We start from the raw sequence: 24,649 nt of genomic DNA, 5'->3' as shown, positions 1-24,649 counted from the left end.
GGGAGGCTGCTCCACATGCGGATACAGAACCACTACGAAAGGGCAAACCTGGCAGCTAAAAATCAGTTTGGTTTTAAGCCAGGATCCTCTACGGTGGATGCCCTTGGAGATCTGCTTAGGAAAGCACAAGAGTGCAGGAAAAAATATCTATTGGTCATTTCAGTCGATTTTGCCGGGGCGTTCGACTCACTTTCGTGACCGAGCGTTCTGAACAGACTGAGAGAAGCTGCAGTACCAATCAACTTATAGAAAGCAATGGAAGACTACCTTTCTGGCAGAAGAGTGGAAATAAATACAAATTATAAAAAAATCACAAGAAACATACATAGGGGATGTCCACAGGGGTCTGTCTTGAGTCCTCTCATTTGGAACATGGTCTTGGACGATTTCCTGTGCCAGGACTTGGGGCTGGCTGAGGTCCAGGCCTTTGCGAACGATCTCATTGTTACTATTGAGGCAGATTCCAGATTCCAACTGAAAAACATCGGTAATCAGGCAATGCAGAAATTACAATACTGGGCCACAAAAAATCAGCTAAAAATTGCACAGACGAAAACCATATCCATCTTGCTGAAAGGAACTCTTCAGGTACAGCGTCCGCCCCAAATAAAAATAAATGGCCTGACCATCAAACTCACCAAGCAAATGAAGTACTTAGGAGTTATCTTAGATAATAACCTATCCTTCATACCTCACCTGAAACACATAAGAATGAAAGAAAGAAGATACTCAGCTCTAGTGGCTAGGATTACGATGAAGGATTGGGGACTGAAAAAACGAACCCTAATGCTATATTATAAGTCAACCTTCATCCCAGCAATAATCTACGCAGCTGCAGTATGGTACACCAAAACATCACTGGTAACCAACAAGAAAATCCTGGATATGACACATAGGACCATCCTATTGACAACCACACGAGCTTGATGCACGGTAAGCACACCTGCACTGCAGGTGCTTGCTGGAGCGCTCCCCCTGGATTTAGAAGCTGTGAAAGCAGGAATGCTCTACGTGCACTCAAAGGGAGTGGCCGCAAATCATCAGGACTTCACAATCAACCCAGCAAACAGTCAAAAAACGGAAAGAGCACGACTACAGACCTACCTCCTTCAGGAGTGGCAGCAAAGATGGACAGAGACGACAAAGGGCGAGATCACTCGTAAATTATTTCCAGAACTGAATAAAATATACCCAATGCAACCGGGCTGGTTCTTTCCGGGCTTGCACCTGACCTCGTTACTCACAGGACATGGACCCTCAACCAGAAACTGTTCGGTTTCGGCCTCGCCGATGACCCAAATTGCACTTGCGGGGAGGTCGAAAGCTGGGACCACCTGCTTTACGACTGCCCACAATACGAAGACCTCAGATGCACCCTCATCACGAAAATCCATTACCTCCCCAAAGACAATGATACCTATACTACCACCAATAAGGAAGAACCGCTGACCATCACCGAACTTCACACTGCTGCAGCAAATCTGCGACAAAAAATCACCGGGTATCGACCTACTGGAGCCTGAAATCGTCAAGAAGGCCATCGAGACAATTCCAGAGGTAATACTCACTCTCTTTAATCACTGCCTTATTGATGGATGCTTTCCACAAGCTTGGAGGACAGCCAAATTGCGCTTAATCCTGAAAAGTCCAAACAAGCAACAGGACCTTCCGGAGTCATACCGACCGATAGCCCTTCTCTCTGTGCTAAGTAAACTCTTTGAACACCTCCTCAAAGACATAATTGAAACTTGCTACATGGCTGCAGGCCTACAATCACAGAATCAATTCGGCTTTAGAAGGGGCTACACCACTCTGGATGCCCTGGAAAACATTTCCAGAGCTGCTGAAACAAGAAACCATAAATATCTACTTGTAATCACAATAGATTTTGCTGGGGCATTTGACACCATGTGGTGGCCAAGCGTTCTCGGCAGACTTCGGAAGGCCAACATCCCAGCCAACCTATATCAATGCGTCAAAGCATATTTTGGCAACAGAATGGTTGTTGTAGAAACTCAATATCATTCCATTTCCAGACAGATCTTCAGAAGCTGCCCACAGGGCTCAGTCTTGGGTCTGCTCTTCTGGAACATGGTTCTCGACGATTTCCTAAACCTAAAGCTAGGTCGTGTGGCAACTCAGGCATACGCGGACGACCTGACCCTGGTACTGCGAGAGGATAGCAGAGCCAGGCTAGAAACTTCTGCTACTCGTGCCATTGACACCTTACAGAAGTGGACTGATGAAAACAATCTGCGCATATCCTCAACCAAGACCAACTCAATACTGTTAAAAGGTACCCTGGACATCAGGAGACCACCCCAAATCCGCATCCAAGGCACTACAATCAAGCTCACAAAGCAACTAAAACACCTCGGGGTTGTCCTAGATAATAACCTCTCATTCACCCCTCATCTGACTTACATACAGAAAAAAATCAGAAGATACTCTGCTCTGTTCGTGAGGGTCTCCCGCAAGGATTGGGGCCTGCAGAGGAGAGCCCTCAAGCTATTCTATAAAACCGTATTCCTGCCTGCCATAACGTATGCCGCTGGCGTGTGGTACCGGAAGGCTACCACGGCCGTCAACAGAAGAAAACTGGAAACCACGCAGCGGTATATATTACTTACAATAACAAGAACTTGCAATACTGTAAGCACGCACGCTCTCCAGGCCCCGACAGGGACTCTTCCCCTAGACCTGGAAATAGTCTTTCGCAGCCTAACATATCAACTCTCCAAGGGATAGGAGGCTAACCACCTGAACTTCACCATGGACCCTAAAACTGACCACAAAGTGGAACGCAAACGTCTCCTCGCACATCTCAACCAGAGCTGGCAAAACCGCTGGCAGACATCAACCAAAGGTGAAATCACTAAAACATTTATTCCTGATATCCAACTGGTGTACCCAAACTATTCACCTTGGCTTTCTCCTGGACTTCTCGCAACCTGCCTGTTGACTAGCCATGGCGCCATAAAAGGAAAACTCCATGGATTCGGATTGAGTGACACTCCCCTATGCCACTGCGGTCTACGCGAGATATGGGGGCACTTGATGTACGACTGCCCACTGTACGAGGATCTCCACTGCCGATTTATAACCATCACCCAAATAATGCTACGAGACCAGGAATATCTGATACTAACTGAAAAGGAGTGCCTTCACTCAATATGCGCAAGACCTCTTCACAAGAAGGCGGACTCTCCTGCATCCACCACCGCAACAGCAACAACCATGAAATGAATCCTCTGACAGCAAAAAAGGGGTAAAAAATAATAATAAAAATAAAACCATGATAAGAGGATCACACGAACCGGACCTGACCCACGAAAGTGCACACCAGATATGGACCTCCTCCGGATGGGTCACAGCCTCACGAGTGACTTTCTACTCAGCTGAATTCCAACTAGCCCAATGAGACCGCAGAGCTTTCTGCATATGCCAGCCATAATGGCAATCGGTGCTGTCGCTCTTGCTGGACCCATCTTTCTTTCCCCCTCCCTCGGCGGTAGGGGAGGAGGCAGGAGGCTGCCTCCTCCCCTACTCGCCAACCCAGATTTCCTCCTCGTGGGGCATGGGCTTGCCCCACTGACTTTTAATGGGGTCGTCTTCTCTATTGGCCCCATTTCTTCTGTCTTTCTCCCCCCAGTCTTCAGTCTCCGCTCCCTCTCTATCTGCTCGCCAGCGTATACCCCACATGTCAAAATTTAATAGTTCCAAATTAAGTTTGCTCACATTTCGGTCTTTCAATCTAGCGATCAACCCACGCAAACTTTTTTTTTTTTTTTTTTTTTCAGGTCCTAGCCACTGAAACTCAGGAAACTAGGTGGCGGGACCTGCCAGAGTAAATTACAGCTACTGGGTACCTCGTCTGCCTCCACGGGGCGAAGTGTGGCCAACGTCGTGCCTCAGCAGGGGTCTGGCGGCTAAATGGCCAGAAGAACAACGGTACGCATGACATCACACACCTCAAGATCCATTTACTTTTAAATCTCTGGCCTTTACAGTGAACTGTATCACACCACAATGTAAACTAAGCGGAGATGGGGGAAACCCCTGGTTCCGTTCGACCCTAAACACACTTTACACTTTATCTCCCCAAAGGACTTGAACATCACTTCATTGACACGGAAGAGGAATACCGAGCGCTCTGCCAGTACGCACAGGACCTCTTCACAAGGAGAAGGGTGTTAATTGCCATACATCGAGACTGATAGTACAGTAACATAAACAAATCGCATAAGACAGAGACAACTCCTGGAAAAGAAAACTGTGGAAGAAAAGAAAATGAACGGAAAAGAAAGGAATAAAGAAAAGAAGAAGAAAAGAGAATCAACGAAAAAAAAAAAAAAACGGGCAGGGATTGCCCCATGAGTGTCCCAATCTGAATCAAGTGGACAAGAATAGAGACAACAAACTGCAGCCTAGCTCCCAAAGCCTTACGGCAGCCTGAAGAGGGCACCCTAGCCCCCTTCACCTTTAAACCCTACTCCCCCGGGGAGACGATTCTCTCGTCCCCCACCCTAATTTCTACTCTGGTGGGGCATGGGCATGCCACACTGAAACTTAGGGCTGTCTTCCCTATTGGCCACATACTTCTATCTTTCCCCCCCAGTCTTCAGCTCCCCCCTCTCTATCTTCACGCTAGCGAAGCCCCGCACACCTAAATTTAAACACATCCAAAATATCTTCGCTCACGTTCCGGCCCAACTCAAGCGACGTCAACCCCACGATAGAAGTTGGTATGTGTATGCACATTGTGTGTACATATGTGCAAGAGTGTACACACATATTGTGCATGTTGTATACACACATATATGCATGCAATATAAATACAATATAATTTTTTTTTAATTATTTTATTTATTTATCTTTTTTATTATTATTTTATTTATTCATCTTTTTATTTTCATTTTATTTCTTTATTTATTTATCTTTTTATTTTTATTTTATTTCTTTATTTATTTACTTTTTTTTTTTTTTTAGGTCCTAGCCACTGAAATCTCAGGAAATTAGATGGCAGGACCTTCCAGAGTAACTTAAGTCTACTGGGTTCCTGGTCTGCCTCCATGGGGCGAAGGTGGGGCAACGTTGGGCCTCGGTAGGGGTCCAGCGGCTAAACGACCAGATGAACAACGGTACACGGCACTACACATATACAATATTCATACACTTTTGAATCTCTGGCATTTCCAGTGAACTGGTACACCCACAATGAAAACTACGCGGAGATGAGGGAAACCCATCTCCGCGTAGTAACTCTGTAAGTAACTCTTTCTTTGTTACAACGGCGCTCTTTAACTGTTAGGGGACAATCCCAAAGGTCATGGCAAATATTGTTTAAGACTTTTTCACGTGATTTTGTTTTCACATACAGTATTTTCATACTATGGAGAAACTCAAGATTTGCTCAATATTCAACGATCAAGTTGAAGACTTCCTGATTTGTAGTTCTTGCAGTGGAGCAGTAGGACCTTGTTGTAATAAGATTAAATATCACAAAAAAATGTTGTCACAGGCTAAGGCACGCTTTAGATGTATTATTTGTAAGCTCGCGCAAGATAACACAAGTAGTAAAGAATATCAAGAAATGTCTATTAACGAGACTCAACTTGATACCTACCCAGCCTTCTCAAATGGCATGCACAGCTCCTTCTCTTTGCCATACTCGATGCTGAATAATGCACCAACGCCAGGGTTCGACTTAAATTTTAATATCGAACAGGAGTTTCTCGCTTTCGTCACTGACTTTAAAGAGCTCAAGAGAGACCTACAGTCACAGGGACAATATCTTGCAAACCATATTAGTGGATTATACGACAAATGGTCCGAGATATTTATTTATCAAAAATCTATGGCAAATGGGTTTGACACGCTATACGAAAAGTTGCAAGGTGTGCTACATGAACTTTCCGATTGTAAAAAGCGCAATCTTGAATTAAAGAATTTGCTAACTAACACTACAAGACAACACACGAAACTACCAACAAACTACAACTCGGGAGAGACCCCGAAAGCTGCATCGAGTGATCACGCTGATATCGATGATACAATTCGTTGCTCGCCTGAGTCGAATTGTTTCAAAAACACAAATCCTGTCGAACAACGCAAGATGCCGTTAACTAGCAGACAATCTGGCTTAAAAGATCAAGAAATGTCGCTCGCAAGCGACGGCCAAATTTCTAATGATGCTAACGATCCACCGATTATCGGCTCCTATCAAATACCTTTGGAATTACTAAGAGAAAACAACAAATCCGCCTTAAATACCGTAAAAAAAATGCAAGCACTCAAATCCCTGAATCAGGGGTGAAACTCTATGAGCATAAGTGTAACCAAACAGAGGATGAACTAACGTTAGGTGCAAAACGGAAGAAGAGAAACGATAAAGGACCAATTCAATTAAGAGTAACACAAGCTGAACACCCAACCATATAAACATGCAAAACCAGCAAAAACAAAGGACGTCGGTTGGAAAGTGTAACTCACCGAAACAAGACTCAAATCTCAGAGAATGTAAATAAATATGAGAAAAATATTGATGCACACACCGACACGAAAGAAACGTATACAGCCAAGGCAAAACAAAGCATACTTATGCCCAAATATTAAAAAGGGATAGGGAAAATGGCGGCGACGAGGAGGAAGCGGATAACACAGACAAAATTGAAAGAATTTACTCTAGCAGAAAAAAAAAAAACCGGAATCCGAATCCTCAGCTACTAATCGGGGAAACAAGCTCCCCAGGGGAGAAGCATCCACTGTAACGAGGATGCCCAATGGAAGCCTGACCAAAACGTGGGAGGAATCGATTACCAATATTCTTAGTGCTATCATCCATGAACCACCAGATATCCTTAATGAACAACAAAAGGTAATATGCCAGGCAAACTAAACGTATAGAACCCAAGAAATAGAACCGCCCTTCACAGTCGATGAATTACAGGGTGCGGCCTTGCAAATGCGCAACACGAAATGTCCCGGCCCGAATCTCATAGAACCAGAGATGGTCAAAAAAGCCGTGGAATATATACCAAACCTGATACTTAATCTCTTCAACCAATGCCTGGAAACTGGAAACTTCCCGACAAGTTGGAAGACTGCACACCTAAAACTTATCTTAAAAAACCCAACAAAACCTCCGGACCAACCAGCCTCATATCGCCCCATAGCCCTACTCTCTACCCTAAGCAAACTCTATGAAAGGCTGCTCCACAAAAGGATCATGAACCATTACAAAACCGCCAACCTGGAATCACCCAGGCAATATGGATTCAAACCGGGCTTCTCGACATTTGAAGCAGTCCAAAACCTCATAACCAAGGCAACCCAAAGTAACAAGAAGTATTTTCTGGTAACAGCAGTGGATTTTGCTGGGGCCTTCGACACCGTCTGGTGGCCCAGTGTCCTTGGAAGACTCCGGAAAGCAGCACTCCCAGAAAACTTGTATAACAGTGTCCGGGCATATCTGTCGGATAGGAAAATTGAGGTCGTCACAACTTTCCGAAGAGTTGTTAAAAGCGTCCGAAGGGGCTGCCCACAGGGATCTGTCCTGGGGCCACTAATGTGGAACATGGTTTTTGATGGCTTCTTGGCTCTGGACCTGGGAAATGTGGCCAGTCAGGCCTTTGCTGATGATCTCATTTTAATGGTGGAAGCGGACTCCAGAACGGGACTTGAAACACAAGCAAACCAAGCACTACAAACTTTACAGAATTGGGCAAAAACAAATATGTTAATGATTTCACCAACCAAGACAAACTCAGTATTACTAAAAGGCTCTCTAAACATCAGACGACCACCGCAAATAAAGATAGTGGGATCCACCATTAAACTAGCAAAGCAAATAAAGTATCTAGGTATTATCCTGGATGGAAACCTGTCCTTTACACCTCACCTCACCTACTTGAGAGAGAAACTGAGGAACAATGCAGCACTTGTAGCAAGAGTATCTCGCAGGGACTGGGTACTCAACAGGAAGACCCTGTCACTGTATTATAAAAAAATATTCATCCCAGCGATCACCTACGGATCGCCAATCTGGTTCAGGAAGGCCGGAACAGCGGTCAACAGAAGACTGCTGGACACTATCCAAAGAAACATACTTCTAACTATAACTAGGGCATGCAAAACGGTGAGCACCCACGCTCTTCAGGTCCTGGCAGGAGCTCTTCCGCTGGACCTCGAGGTGACTAGATGTGGACTCATGTATTTACTGTCAAAGGATATACCTGCCTCCATCTATGACTTTACCTTGGACCCAACCAACAGCCGGACGGTAGAGAAACAACGAATAGTGGCTCACATGTTGAAGATTTGGCAGCACAGATGGGAGATGTCGCCAAAGGGCCAAGTTACAAGATGCTTCATACCGATAGTCGCAAAAATGTACCCAAAAGGCCCTTCGTGGTTCTATCCTGGGCTAAATACAACCTTCCTCCTGACGGGCCACGGCCCATTTAAAGCAAAACTGAACGCACTCGGAATAATAGAAGAGTCCACATGCACCTGTGGAGAACCTGAAACCTGGCAGCATATTATGCACGACTGTGAATGCTACGAAGAACACAGAAGTAGACTTATAACTGAGATTCAATACTTGTCGAAAAATCAAGAGTACCATCTACTGGATTCAGAAGATGAATACAAAGCCCTCAGCCGATTTGCACTTGACGTCTTCAATAGACGACGAACAGAAATAGCCATCCACAACGAATAGATGACCACAAATAACAAATAAAGGCAAACTGATAAAACATCAACACAGAGGAAAGGATAGCAAAATACTAAAGACAAACGGTGTAATATGCAGCAGAATAAATGAAACAGCATCGAACTAGGAACCAGTGGGAGTGGCTCCAGCCAGGATGTCGTCGCACCCCGGAGGAACCCACACACCTAGAAAGGACCAAGCCCCACCAACGAGTCATCATCAGACTGCACTTGCTGGAGGGCACTGCAAATTGCCGCTATGGCGAACTGGGCAGGGCTCCCTTGCCCAGCCCACTTTCTCTCCCTATCCCTGGTGGGGTGAGGGGAAGAACTTTCTGCCCCCTCCCCACCCCACCCCCCAATTTCCCTCTGGTGGGGCAAGGACATGCCCCACTGATATACCTGGGGTCGCCTTCCCTATTGACCCCTTACTTCTGTCTTTTCCCCCCAGCCTTCCATCTCTCCCCCTACTCTACCTATATCGCCAGCGAAAAGCGGATGCCCCACACAACGTAAAAATTTTAAATGCTAAACTCGACACACTTGCAACCTCTTTCGGCCTAATTAAATTCAAGCGTTTATTCCCCCCCCCCTTTTTTTATATAGGTCCTAGCCACTGAAATCTCAGGAAATTAGGTGGCAGGACCTGCCAGAGTACTTATCTAAAAATACTGGTGTACCTGGTCTGCCTCCACGGGGCTAAGTGTGGGCAACGTTGGGCCTCAGTAGGGGTCCAGCGGCTAAATGGCCAGATGAACAACGGTACAGAACACAACACATGAACAATTCCCATACACTTTTAAATCTCTGGCCTTCCCAGTGAACTGGTACACTCACAATGAAAGCAACGCGGAGATGGGGGAAACCCGTGGTGCCGTTAGACACTAAATACACTTTACACTTTACTAATCGGGGCTTCAAAAAACAAAAAGCTTAAAGTTATTCCAAAGCTCAAGGCTATATTTGTTTCAAGGTTGGCCCCGGACACAACTGAAAGAGAATTACAAGAATACGTTAACAGCTTTTGTAAGTCAAATGTTCAGGTAACCAAACTGAAAGCAAGGTTTCCACGGGAGTACTCGCCCTTTAAAGTTTCATATAGTGAGGACAACGAAGCAAGAATTCTGGACACTAACAACTGGACCGAAGGAACACTGATATTGGCTTTCCTCAAGAATGTAAGTACAAGGACAAAATCAACAAACCCATCCTAACCTAAACTACAGACAATCAAGAAAATACAGGAAAATAGGATTCCAGTTCGGCAAAATAAGAATAATTTACAAGATGATTTGCTATGTTACTATCAAAACGTGCAATGTCTAAACAATAGCAACTATAAAGACACCTATTCCCTGATATTACAAGAAGACTACGACATCTACTTTTTAGTGGAAACATGGTTCACTCAGGATGTTAAGGACAGTGAATGTCCCACCGGGCTTTGTTGTTATTCGTAGGGATAGACTGGATAAGAGAGGCGGCGGGCTCATGATCGTCTGCCAAAAAGAGATTCCTATCTCAAAAATCATAGTCTTGGCTAACATTGAAGGAATTTTTCTCCAACTGGGCAGTGGCTCTTATTTCTGCTATGTTATGCTTGTCTACCTCCCACCACCTATAGATAACACTCTTATGACTGAATTTGAGATCACTATCGACCAAATTCTTGATCATCATCTGGGAATAGACCATTTAATTGTTTTAGGGGACTTTAATATGCCACATGCCTATAATGGATGTAATGCTAATCAAACTAATGTCTGGACACTTAAGGGTAGATTTCAAAAAAATTTCATCTCTCTAAATTTGAATCAGATCTATGAATTTCCAACTAGAAATGAAAACTACTTGAATTCAGTCTTCACCAACTTTCCTTTGGAAACCAACTAATCTTTTCAAATCAGATCACATTCCTGTGGCTTTTTCCATCAAGAAGAGATCAGTTAAAAATACGGATTTAGAACAAACACAGAAGCTTAATTTCAATAAAGTGAAATGGTCTGATATGAATTATGCATTTAAAAACTGTAATTGGGAATTACTATTAAAAATCAACGATCCTCAAGAAGCACTGGACTGCTTTTACCAAATCATTAATGAAGTAACTAACAATCTTGTTCCATGCTATAGTGTTCCTGATACAAATTACCCACACTGGTTCTCTAAGGAACTAAAATCCCTACTGGCAAAAAAACGAAAAATGCATAGTAGGTTTAAGACAAATAAAGAAATATGCCTTTACAATAAATATTCCTCCTTAAGAAGGCAGGTTAAAACGAAATTAAAACAGGACTACAACAAATACCTGTGTTTTGTCGAAAGAAGAGTCTTCGAGGCAAAAGATATGAAGCCTATATTCAGCTATTTCAAAGCAAAAAATCGAAATGCGGCTGTAAACACGCTAGATATTCCCAGTGAATTGTCATCTTTGTCTGAGGCAGACTACCTTGCTAGCAGCTTTGAAGAAATTTACAAAACAGATACAGCAGATGACGGGATGGAAGGTAACGAAAATTTTCCCCTCAACTACATTGATACCCTAACAGTATTTGAAATAAACCAAGCAGAATTATTGAGCACAATCCATAGTATGAAAAAGGATCTCACACGAGGCCCGGACGGTATCCCTACTGTCTTATGGAAAAAATGTGGAACTACACTTATCAAGCCATTACTTCACTTAATAAAATTGGTATTTGAGAGTGGAATCTATCCAGTTCAACTGAAAAAGGCCATTGTTACCCCTCTTTACAAAAAAAGGAGACCCATCCTCACCCAACAATTACAGACCAGTTTGTCAATTGAATACACTCTCAAAGATAATTGAATCCATTGTAATGAAGCAGCTATTTAACTTTATGAAACTTAATTTGTCAGATTACTCTCACGGATTTATCAAGGGTCTTTCCACCTGCACAGATATGATCTCGTTTGTTTCGAACATATCCCAGGCGCTTGACGAAGGAAAACAAGTCGACTCCATCTTCCTTGATTTAAGCAAAGCCTTCGACAAGGTAGTCCATCAGAGACTAATCAACAAACTGCATCACTATGGTCTCAGAGGACAGCACTAAACTGGATTGAAAACTACTTGGAAGGTAGGGAAATGTCCGTGACATTTCAAGGTAAAACCTCATATCCTTTCAGTCCTGAAATTGGTGTTCGACAGCGTTCATCCTTAGGCCCGATATTATTTCTTATCTACATCAGCGACCTGCCAAGCACCCTTGGAGCCTACCAAATCAAAATCAACGTATTTGCAGCCGACATAAAAATCTATAAAGCAATTCGCAGTACCAATGACTGCATCATCCTAAACGAAGCTCTTCAACGAGTTATTCAGTGGCTGAAGGAGAACAAAATGGCAGTCAATGAAAACAAGTGTGAGCTGATGAGCTTTGCTAATGCACACAAGAAAAACAAACGTAATTTTTCTTATTGTATCAACAACAAGGCAATCACTATGGTCTCAGAGGACAAGCACTAAACTGGATTGAAAACTACTTGGAAGGTAGAGAAATGTCCGTGACATTTAAAGGTAAAACCTCATATCCTTTCAGTCCTGAAATTGGTGTCCCACAGGGTTCATCCTTAGGCCCGCTATTATTTCTTATCTACATCAACGACCTGCCAAGCACCCTTGGATCCTACCGAATCAAAATCAACGTATTTGCCGACGACATAAAAATTTATAAAGCAATTCGCAGTACCAATGACTGCATCATCCTAAACGAAGCTCTTCAACGAGTTATTCAGTGGCTGAAGGAGAACAAAATGGCAGTCAATGAAAACAAGTGTGAGCTGATGAACTTTGCTAATGCACACAAGAAAAACAAACTTAATTTTTCTTATTGTATCAACAACAAGGCAATCAAAAAAGTCAGTACAGCCAAAAATTTAGGTATCTTTATTAAAGAATCATTTTCCTTTGATGTCCATGTCTCTAACATTGTAAAGGCAGCTAGCAAAAAACTAGGTTTCCTGAAAAGAATTAACCGAGACTTCAATCAGTTGGCATTTTTCATCTTTCTTTACAAAATCTATGTTAGGCCAGCCCTAGAATTTGCCTCACAGGTCTGGTCCCCACATGTTGCTTACCAAAAATTAGAAATTGAAAATATTCAAAAGAGAGCAATCCAGTACGTTTGCTTTAAAAGTGGCCTTGAATATATGAGAAATCCTACCAAGAGTGGTGTGTATTCTTTGGACTCGAAACGCTGGAGAAAAGAAGAGATAAAGCCGACTTACTCCTTCTTAACCAGCTGTTAAATGGTACCCTGAATTGCCCTCATCTCGTCTCACAAATAAATTTCAACGCTCCGACAAGAGCGTTAAGAAACCATCCACTGCTGAAACCATCCTATGCGAGAACAAATTATGGATACTACAACTTCTACAACAGGACTGCAAGATCAATGAACAAAGCAAATATTGAGATATTTGACAACCCTGGACACTTCAAGAGGCAACTGAAATTGCTAACCTCATCCGGTACCTGACTTAAAATAGACTCTTCTTTTAAGTTCTAAGACTCTGATTGTGTGTGAAGAAATACCAGTGCTCTGCCTGTTCAATTAAATAGGACGGATGAGTCCTACTTTTATTTATTTAGTTTTATTTTATCTGTACATTTACTTTTTTCTTTACTTTGGGAAATGTATACTCCAAGCTTCTGCTTTGAAGCTATGTAATAATTCTTTGTAGCTACACCCTCAGCACGTTGTTTGCTGTTTTGTAGCTGTTAATAATAATAATAATAATAATAATAATAATAATAATAATAACCCCTTGTGCTGTCTGACACTAAATACACCTTATACATTACTTAAACGTACTTGGGCTGAAGAGCAGGAAATCTCTACAGATAAAAGCAGAACCCTACTTCTCAAAGGCCCTCTTGACATCAACAGACCACCAACCATTCGTTATAAAGGACATGCGCTCAAGAATCAACGTTCATTCAAATATTTAGGCGTCACCCTAGGTTATCGCAGAACTTTCATGCCACATCTAAAGTCCATGAAAGAGAAGGCCAAAAATTATATCAATATGCTTGCTCGCTTCACCCGAAAAGACAGGGGTCTTAAGGGACCTGCACTTCACCTTCTTTATTCAGCTGTTTTTGTACTGTTCGTAACATACGGCGCTGCCGGATAATTCCATCGTTTGTCCATCATCAGCACTAGGAACGTTATTCTGCAGATACAACGATTGATGCTATTAAAAATGACTCGGGCTTGTAGAACGACCTCAACAGCGGCACTACAAGTATTAACGGGTTGTATCCCCATTGACTTCCAAGCGGCCTTCACAGCGCTTTCACATGGCATCAGAAAGAACAAAGAAACTGAATTCCTGGGGAAAAAAACTATTGTCGATGCAGATCCGAAACAAGAACTCCGGCGTAGTTGGCAGGAACTTGTTTCCCTCTGGAAAATCCGTTGGGATGATTCCACCAAAGGCAGTACTACCAAGCTATTTCTACCTAGTGTCTCCTACCTCAACAAACAAAGACTTGGCTGGTTCTTCCCTAATTTACATGCTACCTTTCTTCTGACAGGACTGACTGTGAGTAAATTTATATCCAGTAACAGTTGACTACGTACGTCCAGGTAGATGCTACACTACTGCATTACGTGGTGCCAGTCCTCCAGTTCTCCACAAACACAATGGACATCGTTTACAAGCCCAAAGTCCTGAAGTCGCTTTTTAAATGAATCATGTCCTGTCAGAAGAAGTAAATGATGCCCATTATGTTTGTGGAGAACTAGAGGACTGGCACCACGTAATGCACTCGTGTAGCATCTACCTGGACGTACGTAATCAACTGTTACTGAATATAAATTTACTCACACTCAGCCCGGAAAGCAACCTGTTAAAATCAAAAGAAGCGTTTTTAGCTTTTAGCAGGTATGCCTCAGCAGTCTTCAAAAGGCGTTGGTATCATCTCTGCACGTCTGATCCCACAACATAGACATCCACACCAGACGTTCCTGAAACCGTTATAATCTCTCCTCGTATATGCTCTTCTCTCATCACCGGCCACTTTCAGAACTGAATGAACACCTAACTGGACATCTTCCACGTTGAAATGACAGCACCGAACATATATATATCAAACTCAGACACTTCCCGTTGCACCTACCCAACTTTTCAGAACGCTCTTGTTCTGCAAGCTGTCTTCCTTTCCCTGGCCTTCGGTGAGCTCCCAGACCAGGGATGATTCCTACTTCTCCCTTCCCACCTCTTCTTTCCGCTGGAGGATGCCTTCTTTCCTCATCCTCCTCCTTTTGCCTACTTTGGCTCCACCACTTCTACTATCTTCCCTACTCTATTCCCTTTTTTTTTTTTTTTTGGTCTCCGTCCAGAAAGCTCAGGCGACCCTGGCAGAGATCAACCAGAGTATCAAGGCAGCCTGGCTCACCTCCCAGTGGTGGTGGCGGGCAACGTAGGATTCCACTAGGGGCCCTGCGGCCAAGTAGCCAGAGACACAACAGAACATAACACAATACTCCATAAACCAGACACTACACTTTTTCTGGCTTATGCAGTAGTTCTGCATTCCATCACAGAGTACATAAGACGCAGATGTGGTAAACCACAGGTGGCGCCTAACCCTAAATACTATGCCACTTAAACGTACTATAAAGCCTTCTTCACCCCCGCAATTACGTACGCTTACCCCGTGTGGTTCCATAGAGCCACAACGGTGGTTATCAAAAGGATCCTGGACATCATACAAAGCTCAATTCTCCTGGTCATCACCCGCGCCTGCCGTACTGTTAGTACGCATGTCTTCCAAGTTCTGGCGGGGGCGCTTTCCCTGGATCTAGAAGTTATACGCTGCGGAATGACGTACCACCTGACCAAAGGATAACCCTACACTCTGGAGGACTACACCATCAACATAGCAGGGAATGGAAGAGAAGAAAGGACCAGATTTGAGAATCATGTGCAGCAGGCATGACAGGAAAGATGGTCTGCTTCAACAAAAGGAGAAATTACCAGGAAGTTCCTGCCTAAAGTCGGACGCGTGTATCCTAAAGACCCTTGTTAGTTCCATCCAGATCTATTACAACGTTTCTCCTGACGGGCCATAGTAACTTCAACGCCAAGTTAACTTATTTTTGAATAACGGAAGACCTCCTCTGCACATGTGGAGAGACAGAAACATGGTCCCACATTATGTACAGCTGCGACCATTATGAGGACCTCTGCTGTCGACTTATGACGGAACTCTCATATCTACCAGCAAGACTACAGCATCACCTTCTAGGCTAGAGGGAAGAGTTCCTGGCCTTCACGAAGTTTGCGCAAGAGGTGTTTTCTAGGCGGAGGACACTTATTGCTGTTCATCACAACTAAAGCCAATAACTGAATAAAACAACTCAACCTAATTGAACAGAAACATTCAAACGGAGAGATTGAACTAACCACACTAAGGACCGTTTGCAACAGGACCAGGTCCGGACACAGAACTGACTCAGTCCACTGCTCATCTGTCTCGAGATCCCTCTGCGGCAGAAGACACCAGTGATCACTAAGTCACACTTGACTCTACACATCTCCTGAACCTGACACCAGCGGTTGTGATCTCTGAAACAAACTCACCGGACATGACTATTGCTGCAGTTTGCTGCTAAGGCCATTGGCTTCCCCATACCAGTGCACTCTTGCTCGGTGCTTTCTTCCTACTTCCTGGGTGGGAGGAAAAGAAGTCTATTGTCTCCTCCCCTCCTCGCCACCCCATTTTCTTCCATCTGGTAGGGCATGCCTCACTGACCATCTAGGGTCGCCTTCTCTATTGACTCCACCTCTATCTTACTCCCCCAATCTTCAGTCTCCCTACTGTCTATCTAACTTTGCGACCACGTCTAATGAAACCAAAATTATTTCAAACCCACACTCAAACACTTAAGTCAACCATGCAACAACCTTATTACCATTCGGCCTGCCCCCTTTCATCGTAAAATATAGTATTTATTTTTTTTTTTTTTAGGTCCTAGCCACTGAAATCTCAGGAAATTAGGTGGCAGGGCCTGCCAGAGTAAATATGACTACTAAAAGGCCAGATGAACAACGGTACAAAACATTACACATCACAATATCTATACACTTTTAAATCTGTGGCCTTTACCGTGTACTGTATCTCATGACAATGTATACTAAGCAGAGATGGGGGAAATCCCTGGTGCCGTTTGACCCAAAAACACTTTACACTTTTCCTAAACATCGGGGTCTAGTGGCTAAATGACCAGATGAACAACGGTACATGACACAACACATGAACAACTCCAACACACTTTCCACTTTACATAAACATCGGGCTCACCGGCATGGAGCTTTCGCAGCCAAACTCACTGTCTTCGGCATCATGGACAACCCTACCTGCTGTTGCGGAGACTTGGAGAGCTGGCACCACCTTATGCATGAATGCCGGTTCTGTGATGACCTCCGCTGCCAGCTTATTACCAGCATCACCTTTCTGTCCAGAGACCGAGAAAATCGTCTTCTTGACAGCCAGCAAGAATACATAACCTTTTCCAAATTTGCAGAAAACCTCTATAAAAGAAGGTGCAGCCTGATGACACAACTCAATCAACCACAATTGCCATAAGAAACAAAGATAGGCTGCCTCAAGATGGACCAAATCTTACCCAAGATGACAGTTGAAGAACCTAGTCCCAGCACTGGAACTACTACGGAGGCTTTCGCCTCCCGCCTATTGGCGATTTCCTTCCCATCCCCTGGCAGGAGGAGGGGACGACTCGTCGCCCCCTCCCCTCGTTAATCCTTACTCTCCCGGTGGTCCCACCCACTGCTCGACCCGGGGACGCCTCCCTCTTGTCTTCACACTGCTACCTATTATCCCCCACTCTTTCTTTGCGCCATGTTCGTGTTGCCCACTTGAGTTCAAAATCTGATCAATTTTAAACCTCTCGGCCTAGTTATCCTCAAGCGAAGAATCACCATTTTTTTTTTTTATAGGTCCAAGCCACTGAAATTCCCAGAACTTAAGTGGCAAGAACTGACAGAGTGCTGATATAAATCTAATGGCTACCCGGACCTTCCTCCACGGGGCAAGTGTGAGCAACGGCAGTCCCACTAGTGGCCCAACAGCTAAATGGTTAGAGATATAACATACCATGACATTACACAACAGGACGCTGCCCATATACTTTTTGTAAATCTCTGGCTTTCGCTGACTTCTTTGTTACGCTTACAATGCATACAACGCGGAGATGGGGTCAACCTCTAGTGCCGTTAGACACCAAATACTTTACACTTTATCTAAACATCATTACTGACGGGGTACACTCTTTCATGGTAACGGTATTTCCCTCTGGTGGTATCGTCTTTCAGTAAGATAATGCGCCCTGCCACCGCCCGGATTGTTCGATACTGGTTCGCGGAACATGAGGAAGACTTCCAGGTATTCCCCTAGCCTCCCAATTCTCCAGACATCAATCCCATCGAGCATCTGTGGTTTGTGTTGGAACAGCAACTTCGATCTGCGCCGTCTTAACCACAGACCTCAGAGGAGTTAAAGAATCTGCTGGTACCAGATACCACAAGACACGTTTAGAAATCTTGTGTCCATGCCTCGCCGGGTACGAGCTATTTTGGCTGCACGTGGAAGACCAACGACATATTAGGTAGGTTGTCATAATGTTTTGGCTCATCGGTGTATAATATGTCTGTAACTTGCGTGTGTTCTGTGGTCGAAAAACTTGAGTTTCCGGGAGAAAAATCCATGCTACCCTCGCCTGAGACCAACTAAGTCGGCCACGTTGTGAAAAACCCCCATAGAATTTCCTCGCTTCATTGACAGAATTCGAAGTCAGGTCTTTTCCACCCGGTGTGGAGAGGACGGCGATTATACTAACTGTGCTACCCAAGGGTGGTTTAAGGCTCATCAGCGACTTAGATCATATTACACCGCGTTGTGATGTCTGCAAATTGCGTGTTCTGTGGTCATTTTGCCTATTTGTTGGATGAATAACCGCAGGTGTGGAGTGCTTCGTTGCCCACGTTACTACTTCCAGTTAACAGAATACTGGGTTCGCAACTTGCCATTCATTTGGAGAGGTTCGGGTCTGAATGCCGTCGGTGACAGGAATAATGTTTAAAATCTTCTTCAAATGGGATTATAGCTAGCCGATCTCAGGCAGATACAATATCGATGTGCAACTTTGCATATAAAACTACTGTCCAGCCTGTTATTCATACTGTCTTATCAGTTGACAAGCCATTAGAAGAACTCGTGAAGAAGTTACCCTCTAAGAAAATTCTGTTTAAAAGTAGTGCAATATCTAGGCAACGTTAAAAGCAAAACGTTTTCCTACTTTCCATGATCTGAAAAACACCAAAATAACTGAGTTTTTTCACTGACGATTAACTCGAGATTGCAACGCTTCTAGGGATCAAAAAGACTTAGTCAGCAAACTAATTTAAAGAGACTAAATCAGGAATCTTAGTCTCTTTCGACCAGACTTTACATAATCTCTATTTAGTCCAAATATTTACGGGAATATTAAATCTTAGTTGTGTTAATAAACAGATCTCAAATTCCACTTCCTTAAACCAAACACCCCTGTTCATATTTAATTAGCAAATGTAAGCAACCATACAATCTTGGCTTACTTGCAAAACAAAACCAAAGTTATTAATTTAAACAGTTGTGTATGTGCACTTCCACATGGTGAATAGAAGACTTAGAACTGAAGGATGAATGGAGGAGAATGGAAGCCAAGACTCATTCTATATATTTCCTCCTAACGACGCAGAAACACAGTCACTGAATTAACGAAAATGCAAACTTAATTTAATTAGTTAATTTTGCAATTTGAGAAGGAATATATAGTGTTTCGCAGCGTAGATCTGTGCAAAGGGCTACTTCTAGCGAATATTGATCCAAGATGGGCTTTGGAAACAGCACCATCTGCATTTAAATTGAAAGTGCTCGTAGAAATTCTTATTAAAAATTGATGGACGATTATTTTCGTTTGCTACTTTTACAACTCTTCTGTTTTTATTCATTTTTCCTCATGTTTTGCCATCCATCTTTGCAAATATTTCATCTATAAAAGGGGTTCTTACCTGAGCTATAACGATTCCATTAGGATTGCTCTGAAAGGGCCACTTAAGAGATTATCATTGATCTTAAATTCTTTTTTCCAACCGCTGGAAATTTCCTGTGCTGAAAGATTAAAAGTTTAATTCAATATCATACTTTCCTTTCCTGTTATTAACATGGTTCTATAAATAAAAAAAAATACCTTTCAATCTAAGATTATGCATATTTTATACAAAGGAAATCGGAAAGTAAGGTCTTAAAAATTTTATTTTACAAAAGTTAGTGAGAGACATTAAAAAAACTAATGGATACATAATCATGAAACTTCTAATATCGACCTCAATATCTGATGGGATTTTAAAACCCTGTTACGGGAATGTACCCTACCTGGAAAGCCATTGTCTCACTGCTGATATATTCTCATTATTATCAAGAAACTATTTTCCAGTAAAATGTTGTTTAACGTGAGGAAACAGCAGGAAATTTGAAGATATTGATTCATCGCTATGGTGGTAAACTGCTCTTTGCGTGAAGAGCAAGAGTAACATCAGTGAATGATGTTCGTGGGAGACCAGGCCGTTAGTCATTATATAGTTCTTTCTATCCTCCTTAAACAATCAATGTCATTTAATTTGCAGACATTGCTGCTCGTTGATCAGATTGCAAACTTTGCGAGACCTTGCTTTCTGGTTAGCCCTGGGGCAAATGATTCTTTGAAAAACCGCCTGTTAACATCGATGATAATTATTTCAAATCCTTAAGATGCAAAGAGTACATGCACTCTATAGATGAATAACGCATTCCTGCTAATGCTCCTAAACCCTACAACAACCAACAACACGCACAGATACAAACAAATCCAACAGCATAAAATGCAATTAGAAGAAAACCTAAAAGCAACCACTAAATGTTCTCCAACTCCAGTAATCAGATGCACGCTACCTTGCTTATTAAATCACCAAGCTTTCCATTGAGATTAAAGCACAGTGGGCATGTTTCTAAAGTACACAATATTTTTCATTATTTTCTGGTACGCTGTTGCATATAAAGTGTATTCATTCCGACGCTGTATTTCTGTATTCACGCTCGAAAGAAATATTTCTTTTGATCTCATCAGCACATAAATCCAACACCACACTTGTGTGAAAAGAATCTTTAATCTATTGCAGTCTAGCTCTATATTAAAAAGTGACGTCAAACACCTCTGAGTGTTTGGTTGTCCCGGAGTATAAACAGAAAATTTATTTATTTATAAATAGTCTGCGTGTCCAATGTGTGGGAAATCTCTTGTTGTATCTGTCACACGATGAAGAGAAGAAATTGGAATACAAGATGAAGTTCTGCGGGACACTAAGACCTTCAGTACTCCTTTGTTGTTTCCCGAGGTTATACAATCTGTATTAAATCATTTGCCATCTACAGTAGCAAGAAACCTAAAAAATAAAATAAATTGGAGAATCAAAACTTCTGTCAGAACCGTTTGTGCATCGCTGCAAATAAACTTTCGAGATTCTCCAATTTCTCATCTGAAATGACATGTTGACTTTTAAACAAAAAATTTATTTCAAAGATGAAGCCAAAGTTTACACGAAGAAGAGAAGTGGCAGAGAACATCTCATGGAAATAGCGACTTACAGCACCGGTCAAAAAATTAGAAACCTTTATTCAATATCTAGTAGGACTAACTTTTGTCCTAATTACAGCCGTATATGTAGTGGCATGGTTTCCACTAGATGTTTCAAGCAATCTAGACTCAAAATTTCTTGGCTGCTGTATTGTGGTTGGAAGCCAACTGCGAAGCCCGAACTGCTCTTTCCAACACGTTCCACACATTCTAAATTGGATTTATATCTGGAGAATTAGGCCACCAGAATGGATGCTGGAAATCTTGGGAATGTTCCTTGAACTGTTCAGGTACACATTTTCACGATGGATAGTTGCGTTGTAGGCTTGAAAGAATCCATCGTAATCCAAGTAAAAATGAAGCATTCAGGGCAAAGTTGGTCCGATACGACAGAAAGATATTCATTGGAGAAATACGATCTTCTAATGGTATGAGTGCACCCAGTCCACAACTACTCCTCCTCCACCAGTTTGAGTAGTGGACACGACACAGTCTGGACGCAAATACTTCCTGAGGTTCACATCACACTTTCACCTAACTATTGGTTCAAAACAGCGTAATGGAGACTCTCCAGACCAGGTGATTTTTTTCCCACTCTTCCAGTCTAGTCTTAGCGTTGGCGGCACCACTCCAGTTGAATCTTTTGATTTTTTACAGAAAGAAGTGGTTTCCATATAGGCACACGACTACCAAATCCCAGATTCTTCAACTTCCACCGCCTAGTTCAGTTGGAAATGGGTATATTTTCGCCTAAATGAGTTCACTCATTTTCCACTCACTGGACCTTCTATTTTGATACACACTTCGCTTTAAATTTCTGCGATCTCGTTCTTGGAGTACCGACTATCTGCCGCATTCCTTCCTTCTAGAGCTGCATTCTCCTTTTTTCTTCCACCGATTGCATACTTTGGAGAGGGTAGCTTTCAGCACACCAGCGATTTTCTTTGTGTTCTCAGTTGTGGCGCCTGTTAAACGTGCTCCAACAATGACACCGTTCTGAAAATCTGAAAGGTCACCGTCTGTTTTCCTCATACTCGGATCGACAAAAAAGCTCCCGAAAAGAGTACAATATACACTGAGTGATCACTGAATTATGACCACCTACCTAATACTTCGTAGATCCTCTTTTGCCCTCAGTACAGCAGCTGTCCCTCGTGGAATTGGTTCAACAAGATGTCGAAAGCGTTCGGCAGGTATGGCCAACCAAGCTGTGTGTAATGCGGTCAGCAATGCAGGTGATTTGTCTATCTAGACGACTGGTATGCCTTTCCATAGTGTTCCACAAGTGCTCTATGGGATTGATATCGGGGGAAGTTCGGAGGCCAGTCGATATGCTGGAAGTCAGAACTGTTTTCCTCAAACCATTCCTGCACAACAAGTGCTCGATGGCTCGGCGCATTGTCTTCTTGGAAGACACCATCGCCATTCGGGAAAAAGTGCAACATAGCGGAGTGTACACAGTCAGCAAGCAGTTGACCATAGCGGAGACCACTGATACGTTGTTCCACATGCACCAGGAGTCCAAGTTCCTGCCAGTGAACATGCCCCACACCAAAAAACCGCCTCCACCGGAAGGCACCTTTGATACCATTCATGATGGATCAACTGCCTCATGTTGTTGACGCCAAATTCGTACACGACCATTCACGTTGTGGAGTAATTGCGTGACTCATCCAACCAGCACACCTTCTTCCAGTCTTCTAACGTCCAATTTGCATGCCCTTTGCCCCAGGCGAGTCTTTTCCGCGGATGAACTTTAGTTAGGAGAGGATGCTGTAGGGGTCGTCTGCCGGTATAGCCCATACGTGCGAGCTTGTGACGCATGGTCATGCCAGATATTGTTCCGGGTTGGCCCATGTGGTGTTGGGTAGTCAACTCTTCAACAGTGCTGCGGCTGTTTACCTGTACGGGTCGTCGAACCCGACGCTCACCTCTAACATCAACCTTTTGCTGACCTTTGCAGGTTTGCCGTCGGGTTGTTGTTTGATCATTTTGACGCGTCCTAGTACTCTTTAACTACGGCGGCTCTCGAACACCCCACCAGTTCAGCCGTTTGGAAAACCTAGGCCCATCGTCGAGCACCCACAGTCTGTCCTTTATCAAAGTCCGATAAATCCTTCCTTTTACCCATCACGCTCGGAATTTTAATACCTACTGAACCACTGACACCTTGTCTATGCTACATAGGTCGACTAACTCCGCACTCTCGCCTCCTCACGTGGTCAACGGGTACATTCAGTTTTCATAGGGGTGGTCATAACTCAGTGATCACTCAGTGTATATCTGATAGCAAGGAACTTGTATTTTGATGATAAAATATTTGCATATTGTATGTTTAATTATGTCAATTATTTAATAAATGAAGTTAATTGTAAAAGGTTTCTAATTTTTTGGCCCGTGATTGTATTAATCTGTGTTGAGTACACCCCATATTTACAAGGTAGGGCGTAATATGCAATTAACACAGCGATATCCTAATAGGAAAGATAAATCGCTGGCCTTTAATTATGGCCCCATTTCTCTTCTTATACACGTTTTTAAAACAATAGAAGTGTATATTAATTGCTGACTTTTACACTGTCTTGAAACCTGTTCGATTAACAAAAGAATTGGGATTGAAATAGAACATTTTGAATCCCTTCATACACTATATTACTAGAAGAAACCGGACCTGGTATTTGAAAGAACTGTTTAATGAAGTTTTGGCTCACTGTCTACCCTCAAAATCCTATTCCAAAAAGAGTTATTTAAATTTAACTACATTCGTTCGATATAAAGCTGTTTAGAATAAGACAGGTGGAAGATATTTGAAATAAATCAAAATTAAGCATTTGCATCCGGAAAACTGTAACCAATTTAAATTCGAAAACAAAATTTCTGATTTTCTGACAGCAGTTTAAATTGTTAATCACAAAATTTAGACCAGGGTCTCCAACGATTTTTTTTAAATATCAGGACACATTAACTCTTCTTGGTACAACCGGCTTTAAGTTTTATTTCTCTTGGAGTACAGCAAACGTCTGGGGTTTCATGTCAAGTCTTAAAGACCTGAGAAATTTCTGTCATGGCTACAGCAGTTTCTACGCTGCCTTCAAACTTTTTATCATTAATCAGTTTCCTCTACAAAGCAACCGGAATAAAAACAAAAACCTCTTTCAGGTGCTCATTCTAAGAAGTTAAAAGTGCACCTTCTGCCTTCATCAGATAAATTCAGTACAACCCGCCTGCTT

The 24,649-nt window shown here is 42.8% G+C and overlaps 1 protein-coding gene across 2 annotated transcripts in view; it reads right to left on the bottom strand.

Annotated features, from left to right (window-relative positions):
* The window catches only part of LOC150087853 (putative G protein-coupled receptor B0563.6), a 160,608-nt gene that overhangs the window by 2,992 nt on the left and 132,967 nt on the right, over positions 1–24,649 (bottom strand). For both annotated transcript variants that reach the window (XM_090370463.1, XM_090370462.1), the window contains exon 3: positions 19,819–19,918. The gene's annotated coding sequence lies outside the window, so the exon portion shown is untranslated. The remainder of the gene's footprint in view (positions 1–19,818; positions 19,919–24,649) is intronic.

The sequence above is a fragment of the Mastigoproctus giganteus genome, chromosome 3 (genome assembly GCF_048544385.1).
Source record: "Mastigoproctus giganteus isolate SK-2022 chromosome 3, ASM4854438v1, whole genome shotgun sequence".
NCBI lineage: Eukaryota > Metazoa > Arthropoda > Arachnida > Uropygi > Thelyphonidae > Mastigoproctus > Mastigoproctus giganteus.
Note: the sequence above shows the minus strand (reverse complement) of the source record. Positions and strands in the feature narration are given on the sequence as shown.